At 35.8% G+C, this 13,041-nt stretch overlaps 1 protein-coding gene across 27 annotated transcripts in view; it reads right to left on the reverse strand.

Moving 5' to 3' along the window:
* The window catches only part of COA1 (cytochrome c oxidase assembly factor 1), a 116,161-nt gene that overhangs the window by 48,191 nt on the left and 54,929 nt on the right, over positions 1 to 13,041 (reverse strand). Inside the window, exon 1 of one of the 27 annotated variants that reach the window (XM_073239092.1) lies at positions 2,546 to 2,566. The exons of 25 other annotated variants lie outside the window; for them this stretch is intronic. The gene's annotated coding sequence lies outside the window, so the exon portion shown is untranslated. Of the gene's footprint in view, positions 1 to 2,545; positions 2,567 to 13,041 lie in introns of those variants that run through there. One more of the 27 variants, XM_073239105.1, reaches the window with a different exon arrangement.

A 13,041-nucleotide genomic window follows, 5' to 3' on the forward strand; every position in this document is an offset into this window, starting at 1 on the left:
TCCTTCCAATGTGCTCAGCAGAGCTGAATCATGGCATTAGTATTAGGTGTTTTCAAAGTTGTTGGTAAACTGATAGAATTGTTTGGTTCAAAGTATTTTAAAGGTTAAAGGTCACTAGCCAAGTTTATTTTTCAGCAGATACTACACTTTGCTTTTCTTATATACACTCATTACAACAATATCCCTTCACGTTTTTTCTTCCACAACACACCACACACATGACATGTACATGTTCAACTACCCTGCCAGACTATAGAATAAATAAGTGCATTTACTCTAACACCATCTTCTCCCCTACTCAAGGAAACAAGCCAAAAACTGTTATAAAATTAAGTGTAAATTCACCCTAGTTTGTATTGTAGAAGTAAGTTAATTATAAATTTTAATTCTTAGATGTAACAAATTACCTGTTCAATACCTCATAACCATTCACTACTCTGAATTATAGTAGGATAATGCCACACAGAAAAAGTCAGATTATACTTTGAGAGGGAAAGGGTGTTAATGGTACATATACAGTTCAAGAGATTTACATGAAAAGTCTTACTAAGGAATCCTATAATGAATTTGAACAAGCCAGATGTTAATAAGTGGCCCACTTGTACCATCGGAATAAAATAAGTAAGGTACTGCTCTGTTGATTCCTTTAATAGTAAGATCCCCTCAACAGATTTCTAAAAATTACTACCATCAATACTGACTGTTTCTAGCTCTTACTTTTGGGAACCTGTCCTTGCCTACTTATGAACAAAGTAGTAAATAATAGTCAAAGATGACATTTCTAAAATAAAAAAATGAAATATTAGCAGCATATCATTTGAAGACACATGATTAATATATACTTTATTAATAAATTTTTTAATTAAGGAGGTTGCCCCTCCATCCACCTAATTAATTAAACATGATTAAATAGGCAACATTTTAAATTGGGGACCTAATCCTTACTGATGTACTATTAGGGGAAAAACTTACAACCACTAAAAAGAGAAGGGGATATTCTCATGATTCTTGTACTCTTGGCAGAAAATTATGTATTTGTTTCTCTCACTAGTAACCTAATTCTTAATAATACTTATAACCTAAGATGAGATTTAGACTACTGAATTATTTGGCTTTTCAGAAAAAAATAAACACATACACATGTATATGCTGATGAGCTGTACCTTCTTCCCACGAAAACTGCAAAATTGCAAGCAAGCAGCATTTAAAAGCTAAGGATAAGGGCCATACCCCTCTACATGTTTTGTAGGATTTAGGGCATCACTTAATGCTCTCATCCAAGTTTACTTAAAACATTAATGAAGTTTCCTATTACCAAAAATAGTGAGCTAGGTCTTACACATGAACTTTCTTACTGAAAACAACTTACTATGTATAAACTATTTCAAAAAATCTTCTCAAAAGCACTGAAAAATAACAAGAGATAAGAAATTATCAAGTCACAAGGAAAAGGTGATTTCAACAAATGGTGCTGGGAAAACTAAACAACTCCATGCAAAAGAATAGTTGAACCTTTACCTTATACTATACACAAAAATTAACTCAAAATGGATCAAAGACCTAAAAATGTAAGAGCTAAAAGTATAAAACTCTTCAAAGACAACACAGGGGGAAAGCTCCATTGACATTGGATTTGGCAATTTCCTGGATATGACACCAAAACCACAGCAAACAAAACACAAACTGGACATTATAATTAAAATTTTTCATGCATAAAAGGCCAGTAACAACACAGTAAAAAAGTAACCCACAGAATTGGAGATATTGAAAAATCACATACTTGATAAGGAATTAATATCCAGGACATATAAAGAACTCCTAATATTCAACAACAAAATTCAAAAATGGGCTAAGGACATTTTTCCAAAGGATGTAGAAATGGTCAAGAAGACATAAAAAGATGTTAAACATCACTAATCACTACAGTAATAATGCAAGTTAAAACCATGAGATACCACTTCACACCTGTTAAAATGGTTATTTAAAAAGAAAGAAAGAAAAAAGTTGATGAGGTTGTGGAGAAATTAGAACTGCACATTGCTAGTGGGAATGTAAAATGGCACAGCTGCCATGGGAAGAAATTTTGTTTATTCATCCATTATTTGGGCACTTGAGTTGCTTCCATCTGTTGGCTGCTGTTTATAATGTTGTTATGAACGTGGACGTACAAATATCTGTTCCAGTCCCTGCCTTCATTTCTTTTGGGTATTTACCCAGTAGTGAAATTGCTGGATCATACAGTAATTTTATTTGTAATTTTTGAAGGAACCACCACTCTGTTTTCCACAATACTTGACTGCCAGCTCAGAAAGTGGCACTCTTTATAGTGCTTAACAGCCATACTCTTGAACTAATCCAAAAGCTTTAGTGTAGCCTGTAATACCGGTCAGAATCTGAAATGGGAAAGGGACCAGGGGGAGAAAGAGCTCTGAAAAAAACTTCTTTAGGCTACAGCCCTTCATGTTTATCCTCCTGTGGAAGCCATCAGAAAAGCAACCCAAGGATTCCCCACACCACCAAGAAACATAAAAAGTGTGCCTCTTACAATCTCTCCACTATGGCAACTCCCAGTGGTGACCAATTCCATCACAAAAATCATGGTAAATTTTTCTGAAAGAAAGAAAGGATTGCATCATGGCCATCCTAATGCACACACTTGACTTTTAGTTCACTCACCATCACTTGGTGCCCAATATTACAGACCTAACCCAAATTAGACCTTGATTTCTGGGGTCTCACAACTTCTACAAGATAAGATCCACATTATTTACAAAGAAATCAATGAATATTTCATATTCATAAGGGAATCTGCAATTCTAAGAGCAAGTTTCCAGAACCTCTTTTGGGGAGTTGGGGAGTTAGAAGAGACATTCAAAACAAACAGTAATTTTTTTATATCATATGTACTTAATCAAAACTTACTGCTAATTCCTCTGGCAATTTCAAATGGTTTGGAAAGGCTAGAGCAGAACTGAGAGAATTGAAGAATCAGGCTGTTTAGAGACTCTCCAATGCTACACGGTTCAGAATGAGATCCCTGACACAAAGCCAAGCAAATGCAAAGAGCAAACTGACTCACTGGACTACAAACTCATCCTTCAGTAGCTGCCAAAGAGTTGATGTTTTAAAGCGGTAGAGCTATTATTTGGGTTGTGAGCAAATACCTCCCCATTAATAGTTCCTTAGAACACTATTCTAACAAGCTCAGTATTACCAAGGAGTTTCCATTAAACCTGGTTATTTTTGTTAAATATAACAAAATCAGTATCTTCAATGAAGTCTTGGTTGATTGATACAAAGGGAAAAATCAAGAACGCCTTCTTTTCTATTTTGGTTTATGCACTCACTAGGTGAACGCATGAGAACAGTCAGCCACAACACATTTGTGGTTTATTTTCAGAAAAACATTCTGGCAAAATCAGCATAACTGATTAAGTGTTCCTTATTTGGAAATATTGGTGCAGTAGTAATTTTAAAAAAAATGACTTCATCATTTTCACTGTATTTCAAGAGTTCAAGTGAAATTTTCATTTTGAATAAAATCTCAATTAACACAAACAACTTGAGATGGACTATTAAAACAACCAAACCACAGAGGAGACATGTAATGAATAAAGTCCCCGATTAACGCTATGCCTAAGTAGATTTTTCCAGAGGTACTGTGTTCCAGCTATGTAGGCTGACTTTTGTTTCTTTCAATTAAATTAGAGAAAGGAAAAAGATGGGGAGGGGAATGTGACAATCACACTTAATCTACACCAGGCTGCCATATGTCACTTTTTGTCCTTTGCTGGTTCATTGATTATTCATGAATTCACTATCAGAAAAGTGCTATAATTATCTTTACAGCCACAAAGCTATCAGCTCAGTTCCAAGTATGCCTGCCTTTGTTTCAAGGAAATGCAGTTTTGGCAAAAAAGGCCTTGTGTATACAAGATTGCCCTATGCTGTAAGTATAAAAAAACATTGTGTAAATATAAAGACAACATTGATATAGGTGAGTTTCCACCTCAGCCTTATTATTAACTGTTACATCAAAAGAAAAATGAAGCAGTCTCCTCTTTTAAAGCCTTTAGTTACTAAGGATTTCCATAGAGGCCTTAAGTTATACTCCCTCCTGTATTTTGTTATCAATGGTCTTACTGTTTCCATTTCTTTTCTTCTTTTATCTGTGCTTGTTTCTGACAAGTATCCTCTGCTATGAACTTGCATGCTCAAAGCTACCTGAGTTCCAACCACTGCTTCCCTCGGATGCATTACATCAGCTCTACATCGAAATCTGCCCTACAGTTTTCCCACATATACTCACTGCAAGAAAAGATTTCCCCAGGTCATTCAAATTCCAACTTGTTTCACAGCACCTAGAAAAGACATATTTTTTAAAAGGAATAAAAACAGACCCTCAGCTTTCCTCATTACCAGACAAGATAGGGAAAACAAGCTTGCCTAAAGATTAAATGCTTCCTTGATGGCTTCAAGCTTAATACTACCACTACAAATCCATCCTATTTGCACTGAGGGAGAAAGATCAGAGGAAAAATAGATTAAAAATATGCCTGCATTCTAAAAGTCTTTGACTAGCTTGAAGAATAAAAAAGCAAAGTAAAATCTACACTCTAAAATTACTGTCACTTGAAATTTTTATATTAAATAAGGCCAAAAATGTAAATTGAAATTAATTTTCCATAGGTGAGATCAACTACAATTTTGTCATAAAAGTTCAAAACACATGACAAAAGTTCTTTAACAGTTAGTGATTGAAGGTAGACATATTCCAAAGAGAAAATAGCATTTAATTAATAGTTCCAACATATCACACATTCCTCCATGCTTTATTTCTTTTGAGGATACCAGATATATCTTTTGAGGATCCCAAAACCTAAAAATATCTTTATAATTCAAAGACCTGTAACCTCCATTAAGAGGAAAATGAGGCAGTAAGAGACTTGATATTTCAGAACTCCACTATGATGTAATATTAAGTCATCAGATTCCTAAAGTAATAAAAGTATGAAGTCAATGTTTATGCCCAAGAAAACAAGAGAAAAAATATTCAAATACAGTTTGAATCTTTCCATGACTTAAAATTAATTGGAGAGACTTAGCAAGTTAGTGTATAATTGTTTTATAGGACTATCTACCTCCAGGAAGCCCCAAACCTGTTTATTCTTTAGCAAGTGTATCACCACTTGTTCAACCATCCAGGATAAAAACCTAGGCCTCTTCTACAACCCTGATTTCATTAGTCAGGATTAGGTGTAGCTGCATATAGCTACATACAACAAGAACAAAAACAGACAGACAAAACCAAAGGCTTACACAAGATAGAAATTGATTGCATGATCACAATAAAGAAGGCTGGATGTAGTCAGTCCATTGTATAATAGTTCATAGTTTTGGGCTCTTTCCCTCTTTATGATGTGCTACTCTCAACACGTGCCTTCCATTTCGAGGTCCAAGATGGCTGCTTGAGCTCCTGCTATCACATGCATGAAATAGCCAGTACAACACCAATTGGCTAAAGCATGAAAAGAATCATAAGTGGGAGGCACCAAGCCTTTCCCTTCAGGCTCTTACAAGCCATCCTGGCAAAGCAGGAATTCTCCATTTTTCCATGAAAATATATTCAGACCCCTATAGGAAAAGCAGAAAGATTGACAGCAATCTGGTGTCTGTGTGATAGTGGAGAATCTTGCTGGGTTTAGTGATAAGAGATAAGCGTCTTCACAAGACAGGAATTCAGTCTATGTGTCAGAAAATACTTCCCAGTGAGCAGAATATTGTGCCAAAACAAAAAATTCTTCAACCTAGAATTCTATACTCAGCACAAATAGTCTTCAAGAATGAAGACAACATAAATACTTTTCTATACAAGATGAGAGAATTCACTGAATGCAGATTTGAACTAGAGAAATGTTTTTTAATTGAAATATATGACATGTAATGTGTGCATTTAAGGTGTACTTTATACTAATTTGACATATTCATAAATTGTAATATGATTGCCACTGTTATAATTAGCATCTCTATCATGTTACATAATTATCATTTCCTTTTATTGGTTTCAATAATTAAGTTCTAGTCTCTCAGCAAGTTTGGTGATTATAATACAACATTGTTGTCTATATTCACTGTACTATGTATAAGATCTATAGGTCTTATTTACTATTTATTACAAGTTTGTACCCTTAAACAACATCTGTCCTATTCCCCACCCCACTCCATTTCATGATAACCACCATTTTACTCTGTTTTTATGAGTTTGGCTTTTTCAGATTCCACAAATAGGTGATATCATACACTATGTGTCTTTCTTTGTCTGATTTACCTCTCCAAAAATGTAAAAGTTCTTCCAGAAGAAATATCAAATGGAAATTTGGAATGACAAAACATAATAGGGAGGTCTACAATGGCAAATATGTGGCTAAGTGTTAGTCATATTTTTCTCATTTTTGATCTCTTTAAGTGTTAACTGAAGTGATGTCAGCAAGATGGCAGAATAGGAGTTTTCTACCATGTTCCCTGTAAAGAACATGAATTATGACAACCACCCATGCAGAGTATTTTTGTGGAAGTCTGGGAGTGCTGCAGGGAAGTTCCAGCACGCCTTTACAGCAAAAAAATCTAAGATTAGATGCAGTAGAGAGGGTAAGTTTTACTGTACCCACATCACCCCTCTCCCAAAGTGACAAAGCGCAGTGCCATAGTACCCTCTCACAAGCAATTTCTCCCACCTGGGAAAACAAGAGCATGTGAGTGAGTGCCCTGTTTCTCCAATTGTGCTGCCAAAGAGACCCACTTCTTTCTCACTCCACCCAGAACACTAGGGTGAGCTGAACAACTGAGGGGCAGAGAGGGGCTGCAAAAGCAGCAACCAGGCTGGGAATAAAGGCTCATAGATTTTACTAACCAGTTTGAGGAGCGTTATCAGGAAGCCCACACCTGAGATGCTGAGGTGACTTGCCTAAGATTCCAATTGGCCCACGGGCACCCGCAATGCTCCACTCCACATGCCTCATTCACATATACCCCACCTGTGGCATGCTCCCAGTCTGTAATTCCCCCAGTCCATGCTCTCAGTGAATGGATGTGTTTAACATTCTTTATGTAAGTAAAACTGTGTTTAAAGAGATGTTCATACATGTATATATACAATAGTATGTTACTGAGCCATAAAAAACAAGGAAATTCTGCCATTTTCAACAATATGGATAAACCCAGAGGGCTAAGTAAAATAAGCCAGACAGAGAAATTCAAGTACTATAAAAATCTCACTTATATATGGAATCTTAAAAAAAAATAAAAGAAAAGGAAACTCAAACTCAAACAGAGTAGAATAGTAGATGTCAGGGGTTGGGGCATGGAAATGGGGAAAAGTTGGTCAAAGAATACAAACTTTGAGTTACAAGATGAATAAATTCTAGAGATGCATGTACCACTTGATGACTATAACATATATAGCATAATGTATAGTATGGTGACTATATTCTATATTGTGTAACTGAAATTTGCTAAGAGAGAAGATCTGAAGGGTTGTGACAAACATACACAAAGGTAACTATGTGAAGTAAATGGATAGGTTACAGAAATCTTTCACCATGTATATGTACATTGAATCATCACATACACTTTAAATATATACTACTTTTGTTTGTCAATTAGACCTTAACGAAGCTCAAAAAAGGTAACTTAGCTATTTAAAGAACACTTAGTAAAGTATGGGCTTATATCATGTAAAAGTAAAATATGTGAAAAAAATAGCACAAGGGGGGCATAGACAGAAGTATATTGTATGGTTTTTGTGTGAAATGGAGTATTATTTAAAGGTAATAGTATATTACTTAAAGGTAAATTGATAAAATCAGATATATATTACAAACCCTAGAGTAACTGCTAGAAGATAAGACAAAAGATATAGCTAATGAGCCACTAATGGAGACAAAATGGAATCACAAAATGATACTCTATTAATCCAAAAGAAAGCAGAAAACATGGAAAAAGGTGAACAAATACAGATGAGACACATAAAAAACAAAGAGCAAGATGGCAGATTTAAATTTAATCATATTAATAATTAAATGTAAGTTGTCTAAACACTATGATTAAAAGGCAGAGATTATAATGGATAAAAGAAAAAGAAGACTCAATGACACATTATCTGTAAGAATTATTTGGTCCATGACACTGACTAATGTCCTTGAGGTCTACAAAAACTCTTCCCTCTACCTGAGAAATTACTGTATAGTGCAGGAAGGAAGACTCAGTAAGGAACTCACTTCACAGTGGGTCAACCCTCTAGTCAATAAAAATTTCCCCGCCAGGAAGTGAACAAATGCAGCAAGTCAGGATAATGGATTCAGCCTTTCTAGTAGCCCTGACATAGAATCTCCTGAATTAGATATGTACATACTGAACTATCTCCTGACATAGAAACTTTGAGTGAATTCAAGCTTCCCAGCCATATCAAGAATTACATCAATTTGAAAAAGCTGGGGGAGTCAGTTGTCCAAACTAATTCATATCACACCAACCCAGTGAGGCTTCTGTAAAACTGAGCTCCCAACATGCAACACAGTTAATTCTACAACCGCCAGCCACTGAGCAATGAGAAAAAACTTGGTGTTGCATCAAGTGAAGAGCTTTGCAGGAACTAACAGATGTGCTGGCCACAGCTCAGCAAGTTGGACTAGAAAACATGCACTTCAGCCTGCTGAGCAAGTCAGCTCAGTAAAATAGGTAACCAGGCAATGGCCTAGCATTTTCCTTCTGCATCAAGTAAGAAACAAGATAGGCATCTCCGTTCATACATAGCAAAGCCCTGAGCAGATGCATTTGTAGCCATACAGGTAGTTTCCCTGATAAACATTCATGAGGTGACAAAAATAAGTTCTTAAGGGCTAGGACAGGGCAGTTGGGAGTAGTGGATCAGTATCTGACCCTGTATTCCTGGAATGCAGCAGCCAACAGAGCAGTTTCAATTTTATGTAGCCTCTTAACACCAGCTGGTTGTGTTCTGTAAAGCCAATGAGCAAATACTGAGGAGGGGTGTCCTTGGGACAGTCATAGCTGTTTGAGATTGGACAGTCTTACAGTGGGTTGTTTTACCCCAGGATTTAGATAAGAAACAGGGAGCCAGGATAAGGTAGCCAATGAAATAGTCACATGATGAGGGAAGAGGCAGAGTCAAAGGGGGTGACTTTTTGAGGGGAGCAGTATAAGTACTTGTGTTAGTTTTCTATGGCTACTGTAACAAATTGTCACAAACTCAGTGGCTTAAAACAACACAAATTTACTATCTTACAGTTCTGTTAATCGTGTCTAACATAGATCTTACTGAGCTAAGTTCAAGGTGTCAGTAGGATGCATTTTTTTCTAGGGGCTCTATGGGAGAATTCGTTTCTTTGCCTTTTTCAGTTTGCAAAGGTCAGCTACTTTCCCTCATTTATGGCCTCATCCTCCAACTTCAAAGCTAGCAACAGCAGGCCCAGTCCTCACACTGCTAATTTTTCCGGTTTTTCCTTCCAATTCCCTCTTCCACATTTAGGGACCTTGGTATCACCAAGTTAATCCAGAATATAATCTCGATATTTTAAGGTCAGCTGACTAGCAACCTTAATTCCCCTTTGCCATAGAACCCAACATATTCAGAGCTTACAAGGATTAGAATATGAACATTTTTGGAATCCAGGGGGCATTATTCTGCCTACCACAGTGCACCTGGCAGCTCTCCATAGGGATTTCTCCACTGGTTGCATGGAAAAAGCAACACTATTTAATAGGGGAAACAGTACAGATGGGGGAAATAGGGTAACCACTGTGATGCCAAGTCTATGCTTTTGTGATCTTCAGAAAGAGGTGTGAACAAGACTGCCAGGGACACACCAACACTGCTGCAGACTGGACTGGCTCAAAATAGAGTGGCTGGGCAACATTAGTGCCAACTCTGAGAAGCATGAAGAAACAGAAAAAGGATGGTAAGGGTGAGGATCAGAGTTTGATACCAGCTGCAAGATCTTAAATAGGCAAGTCACTTAACATTTGTGTCTTTCTTTCCTCATCTGTAAAATGAAAAAGTTGATCTAAATTACCCTCTAAAGTCTCTTTCAAGTCAAAATGCTATGATGTAATGTAATAAGGGAGAAGAGGAGAAAAAAGTGACCAGAAGTTTACACTCCTTAAATTTTAAACAGAGGCTTAGCATTTCATCTTCCCATGGGAGTGGAGAATAGAAAAGCAGGCTTTGTAATTTTGAGGCCAAATGATACCTTAGAACAGCATGTGGAAAAATCTGACTCTTTATAGCATTTTCAGCTTAATCAATTTTAGTAAAAACAGCCAACAGATGACATATTTTTGATAACTCCAATAAGTGAAATATATAAAATGAAAATATTATACCATGAGGAAAAGAAAGAAAATTTTAGAAGGCTAACCAATCTTTGGTGTTGGGAAGGAAGGTTTGGGAAAGGTAGAGGAACCAGTTCCTAGGAAGTAGAAAGTGTCATTCATGATGAATAACTTATGAGTTGTGGAACTGGTAACCAAGAGATTAATAAACACTTTAGAACACCTTAAAAAAGTTCATCAAGTAAATGACAATTATAAATGATCTCAGAAAACTAATTTTAAAAAGATAAAGTACTGAAATACATTATGTAGTTAATCCTTTTTACACAAGAATATTATCCATGATACATGATACTTATTGACTATAGCAATGCTCAGGCATTCAATATAATTAAATTCCTAGAAACAGCATCTAGGCTTCTTTTTTCCAAAAAGAACTGATTATAATTATTAACATCCCACACTAATTTACCAGATGAACACTTAAAAGTATATAAAATAATTATAGTCAACCTAAAAGTAAAGGGAAATCCCTTATAATAATCCAGATGTTCACTTTTGGGCTTCAATTAACACTTATATAAATATTAATAAGCTAGGTTTGAGAATTCAGAAATAAATTTATCTAGGTAATTTACACAGTAAGAGGAGAGATACAGTTTTTTTATAAGTGATTACATGTTATAAACAGTAATATGTAAAAGAAAACTATACTAAGTCAACATTTTAAGGACATCAAAGCTGGATTTAGGAATAGAGTATTTACAGAGCAGACATGGAATGAGTTCTGGTGACTGAATTAAAAGTTTAGAAATCAAACCTGAGCACTAGTCCCCAGAATCTATAAAGGCTGTAAGATACCAAGATGCTAGTATTTGATAGGATAAGAGCTAGTTATTTTTTGTAATCACTGACGGCAAATATTAACAAACAGGCATATGCTATCAAATGAAAATCATATGGATGAGGGAATAATTTTACATTAGGAAGTTATTGTTAAATGCTGCAACACGCCATCAAAAAACCTGCAAATTACTTATTTGTTTAATTTTGTTCCTTTTAATTTTAGAGCAGTTTTAGGTTCACAGGAAAATTGAGCAGAAAGTAAGGACTACATACTTTCTCCTCAATATATGTCCCCACCCAGTGCATAGTCACCCCTACTGTCAACATCCTGCACCACAGTGGGACATTTACTACAATCAATAAACTTACAATGATACATCATTACCATCCAAAGTCCACAGTTTATATTAGGGTTCACTCTTGGTATTAAACATTCTACAGATTTTGACAAATGTATAACATGTATCACCATTATAGTATCATATAGAATAGTTCCATTCACTTAAAGTCCTCTAGGCTTTGCCTATTCATCCCCCTCCCACCAGCCCCTGATCTTTTTACTCAAATTACTTTACTTTTTTATAAGGTGGCAATGAATTAAAAGTTTAGAAACCAAACCTGGGACAATACAGCCCAGGAAGATTTGTTATATGACCCTGCAACACCCTAAGCTGTCTTTACTCACTGTCATACACCACAGAGCACTGGAGCAACTTCACTATTACAACAGGCAGGGAAGCTGACATAAGAATGAAAATATTTCATTCAAGAAACTTAACAGTAAGTTACTGCTGTATTTATTTATGACAATACTCTGATATTATACTCATCTAAACTTCAAAGAATTTTAGAGAATGTGGTAGAATATAACTATTTTTTAAAAAGCAAGCAGTATTTTTGCCCTTACTGTTTTTTCCAATGGTCTTCTTTAATATTTAGGAGTCATTTTCAATTAGCTTTATTCTTCAAAAGGTGCTAAAGGTACAGCTAAAATTTTTTAAATGGTATTTCCTGCTCCTAATAGTAATAACAAGTCTTCATTGTAATGTCCTAACTAGATTTGCTTCCTAGCTTTCTGTCAAAAAATGAAACAATTAAGTTCATTATGTTTCTCATTCTATAGATCAAAAATCCAGAATTTATTTATTTATTTTATAGCAGTAGTCAAAATGCTGGAAATTAACAGCTACCAATGACAAAAGCACAATCTGGCAATTCACACTTATTCAATATATATTTATTGTTAAGAAAAACCATGGTTGATCATGCTTCAGAACTGTTCTCTGACTCAAACCTGACTTAGAGCTGTTTTGTAAGCCCTAACCTTAGACGCACCATCACAATCAGGCAGGTTGCAAGACCCAAACTGTCCTGAACAAATGGGTGAGGCCCTGTGACTTAGGGCATGTCTCCACTTGCCAAAACAGCTCATTTCCAGTCAGGCAAGGAAGAGCTGGTGAACAAGCAGGCAGAAAAGATAGTGGCTGGTCTCTTATATATCTCCAACTTCCATGTACCACCAGAAGCCAGTTTTCAGATGACAAAACATTACCTTGGATTTTCAAGCCCTCTTCTACATGTCTCTGTACCTTAAGAGGAAAACAGAAACATATCATGGCTGAGACTATGTTGCTTTACCCTCTAATCTAAGGCCAGTACACTTTGATATGAAATCTATCTGGTTCAAAGTAGGCAACGTAAAATCCTTTTTAAAAATCTAGTCTTCCATAGTACAGGGATTACTGAATAGAAGGGGGAACAAGAGTGACTTCAGGATGCTCATAATGTTGTTTCCTTATTTGTTCTGTTGCTCGTTGCATGATGTATTCAGGTGTGTACTTTTCAGTA

Source organism: Manis javanica, chromosome 6, assembly GCF_040802235.1.
Source record: "Manis javanica isolate MJ-LG chromosome 6, MJ_LKY, whole genome shotgun sequence".
Classification (NCBI taxonomy): Eukaryota; Metazoa; Chordata; class Mammalia; order Pholidota; family Manidae; genus Manis; species Manis javanica.